Source organism: Prorops nasuta, unplaced genomic scaffold (genome assembly GCF_024137725.1).
Source record: "Prorops nasuta isolate Cenicafe-Biocafe unplaced genomic scaffold, Cenicafe_Pnas_1.2 PNAS00007, whole genome shotgun sequence".
In the NCBI taxonomy this organism is placed as follows: domain Eukaryota; kingdom Metazoa; phylum Arthropoda; class Insecta; order Hymenoptera; family Bethylidae; genus Prorops; species Prorops nasuta.
The window spans coordinates 4,357,529-4,361,750 of NW_027116804.1; the positions used below are offsets into that span (position 1 = coordinate 4,357,529).

Here is a 4,222-nt window from a genome sequence, read left to right on the forward strand (position 1 = left end):
TAAAATTTAATATTTTGTGGTACTTTGTGGGATTTTATTTCAGGTTATAAATAAAATATTTTCCTTGTATGCACCTCTGATTTGAAGTCATACCAGTGCCAAATGCTCTAACAATTCTTGGAAATACCCTGTTATTAAAGAATGTAGATTAACGAAAATTGTAAATGAAACAGAAGGATGAGGTTGTTACGTTCACTCATAACCAACACACATGGTAGTGTTTCAACAACAATTAACATAAACGTTTTTAAGAAAAGTAAGTACATTGTGAAAAAAATTAGTTTAATTAAAGCAAAGTTATATACAAGGTATCCTTTCATAGTTTGCAATTTGATGCCAGACCAGTGCCAAATGCTATAACAATTCTTGGAAAAATGCAAGCACCAAAAAGTACTACAATAGTTAAAGAGGAATCAGTTACAGTTCCAGTGGATATTACTACTTTTTATAATAAAATAGATAATGAAGATAGTGCTGCCATGTGTTGCTGGAAAACAGAGCTTTGGTTTAATGCAACTACGGAGTACTGGTTGAGCAATGGAAACAGTAGTTTGAAATGTGATTAACTGTTGATGACTCAATGATATGTCAATTTACTAGCGAAAGAAAAAGATAAGCCAATTGTTCATTATCACATGGTAAAGTATGTGTAACTCATTCAACCGCTTAAAATGTATGTAATTAAAAATTAATTGTTTATTTATTTATTTTTTAATTCAGCTCAAGCATGTATTAAAATATAACAATTACTTTGTTGAGTCTCTCTTTCCAGATGTACTTCAAAGGTTATTGAAATACCCTGTTATTCAAAAATGCAGGTTATTGCAGATAAAACAGATAAGGATAATCTTGTTACATTCACTCATAATTAAGACACACGGTAGTGTCTCAATAGCTATAAACATAAACATTTTCATGTAAAGTAAGTACATTGTAAAAAGAATTTGTTTAATTAAAACAAAGTTATATATAGGCATTATTTCATAGTTTGCAGTTTGATGCCAACCAGTGCCAAATGCTATAACAATTCTTGGAAATACCCTGTCATTGGAGAATGCAGATTAACAAAGGTTGTAAATGAAACAGAGAAGGATGAGGTTTAAACATATGCTAAACATCCAGGTATGGAAATCAATAACAAAATTCATGTTTAAATTTTTCTTTTCTTTAAACTCATATGGATTTCAATTGTCCGATAGGTTATATCATATATAGAAACAATTTTCCATGAGACAATAAATCTTTCTTATTACTACGATTAAAGAAAAGCAGATAAATATTTTCTAATCGTTATTTAATATTCAATTATAATATAAAAAAGTATTAAAACCATATATTTACCTACGCTTCCCCAATCAGAATAGAAAGAAATTATTATTATTACCAAAAAAATTATTCAAATTTAATTTTTTATAAGAATAACATTGATTTTTATAATATAATATGTAATATATCTTTTGGTACTTAGTGAGATTTTATTTCAGATTGATTTACAATAACATGTTTATTGTGTCATTGTGCAGGGTTAAGCTGTAATATTTAATACAAGAAGTCAGAAATGATTCCAGTTTACCATAGAAAGAGCCATAATGCAAAGTTAATGTTGAGAGTTAAACCTAAGGAAAAGGTGGAGAAATTAAAAAATTAATTTGGAAGCCAATTTTTAATAGCGAAAGGCTTGCAGGTGATTTTGGGCATAAACCCTTTGAAATATATAAGTCAATTAAATCATAATTTTAATGATAACGTCATCTAGAAATGACACAATGAAAAGAAGTCATCATATTAATATTTTCCATGCAATAGAATTTACAGTGAATAACTTTGCGAAACTGAAAGCAGTATATCCACAAAAGAGTGGCTTCCATTGTATAAATTGGTGTATTTCCTAGTTTATATTAATGAAAGGAAAATATAAATGGTACTAGTGTGCTGGAGAAAGTGCCATAATTCAAAGTTGATATTGACGGTAACAGCTAAGAAAATGATGGATAAATATGAGCTAATTTATAAGAAAATCCTTAAGAGTGAAGTGCTTGCAGGTGATTTTAGGCATACAACTTTGGAATTAGAAATCACATAGTTGATGAAAATTATAATAAATTTATGTAGATGTGTAAATATGAAAAGAATTCATGATTGCAATATTTTACATGTGATCAGGCATATGGTGAATAAAATTAGGAAACTGAAAGCTGTATATTTAATAAAGAGAGGCATCCATTGTATAAATTGGTGTATTTCCTAGTTTATACTAATGAAGGGAAAATATAAATGGCACTAGTGTGCTGGAGAAAGTGCCATAATTCAAAGTTGATGTTGAGGTTAACAGCTAAAAAAGTGATGGATAAATATGAGTTAATTTATAAGAAAATCCTTGAGAGTGAAGTGCCTGCAGGTGATTTTGGGCATACAACTTTGGAATTAGAAATAACATAGTTGATGAAAATTATAATAAAATCATGTAAATGTGTAAATATGAAAGGAATTCATAATTTCAATATTTCACATGTAATAGAACATACAGTGTGTAACTTCAAGAAACTGAAAGCAGTATACCTAAAAAACATAGACTTCCATTGCATTAACTGGTATATATTTTACAGTTTATATTAATGAAAAGAATATATAAATGTCACTAGTTTACCAGGGAAAGAGCCATAATGCAAAGATGATAGTGAGAGTAACACCTAAGAAAAAAGTGGATTTAAAGGTAAATTTAGAAACAAATTTTTGAAAGTGAAAGGCTTTAATGTGATATTGGGTATATGATGTTGAAAATATAACTCAAACAGTCATTGAATCCTATGTTAAATGCCTCTAAAAGTGTAATTATGATAAGAACTCATCATTGTAATAATTTGTATTATATTTAATAGATTAATAAATTAATATCTCGAATTGAAGCTTTACATTATGGAACGATGAGAACATTGGAAAATGTTTTATTAGATTGAATTAGTTAAAAGAATTTTTAGTTTTAATTCCTATATTCTTACAAAACGTTATAAGATCCCACAAAAAACAAGCTTTGCTTGTAAAAAAAGGACGGCAAGTACATAAGTCGTATCTAGTATGATTAATATATAGTAATATAAAATATTTTAATTAAAAAAAAGTAGTGAAATCCAAATGTTAGGCAAGTATAAATTTTTTCCATGGCGAAAATTGAAATTTAGAAAAAAGTAAATAGTAATACAAAAATTACTTGCCGGGCCCGTAATATTCATGTGTAAGTTGCTATCTTGCAATATAAGCATTGCTTCTCGTAAGTTAAAAATGTGGCTATTTAATACGATTGCATACAACGGGCCTGGCAAGTAATTTTTGTATTACTATTTACTTTTTTCTAAATTTCAATTTTCGCCATGGAAAAAATTTATACTTGCCTAACATTTGGATTTCACTACTTTTTTTTAATTAAAATATTTTATATTACTATATATTAATCATACTAGATACGACTTATGTACTTGCCGTCCTTTTTTTACAAGCAAAGCTTGTTTTTTGTGGGATTATACTATTTATTAAGATTATATTTTAGTATCATTCACATTGCAGATACAAGTACCATAGTATTTAAAGTTATTATGAAAATAAAAAAAAAGAGAATTATTTGTATAAAGAATGTACCTGTTTCTCTTGAGTCGTTGTCACTAAATATGAAGGGAGTAAAGTTGGTCGATTGCTCCAAAAATTCAGCTATTATTCTTTCAACCATTCCCTCATTTTCAGTTGATAGAGCCTGAAATAAATTGGCCCATGCAATAGGTAACCACTTGTCCAATTTGGAATAGGTCTTGCCTACTTTGCAATTACCTCTTCCTAATTGTTTGTACTTAATGCGATAATTTCTCGCTATATCCAATATTCCGCCTATAAAGAAATTAGTTTATTTAATTCTTTTTACATATTTTTCATAAAATATTGTATTTAAATAATTATAATTATAAAATAAACTATTTACTCACAAATAAATTTATAAAAGGTTGGTTTAACTCCTATGAAACTTGTTGAAAATAGGTGGTATCGCTCTTGGGCGTTGTTTGTTCGATTCGCTGCCTTATAAACCGAAAATAAATCAGGGCCCCTTTTTCTTATCCATTCTCTGTGAAAATACAGTATCAATGGAGAAACAAATTCGAATAGAGTGTCGTACTCTTCTATTTTCTCCAATAATTTTGAGTATGCCGTTTCTATTAAGGATGCAGGCAACAACGCT

The 4,222-nt window shown here is 28.3% G+C and overlaps 1 long non-coding RNA gene across 2 annotated transcripts; it reads left to right on the forward strand.

Annotated features, from left to right (window-relative positions):
* The first annotated feature begins 219 nt into the window (after window positions 1–219).
* LOC136775097 (uncharacterized) lies at window positions 220–1,727 on the forward strand. 2 transcript variants are annotated; one of them, XR_010822882.1, is made up of 5 exons: window positions 220–256; window positions 323–673; window positions 773–922; window positions 988–1,122; window positions 1,485–1,727. It is a non-coding gene; the product is annotated as an uncharacterized lncRNA (long non-coding RNA). The 2 variants fall into 2 exon arrangements; XR_010822881.1 differs by having other exon boundaries at window positions 323–922.
* Window positions 1,728–4,222: the final 2,495 nt, after the last annotated feature.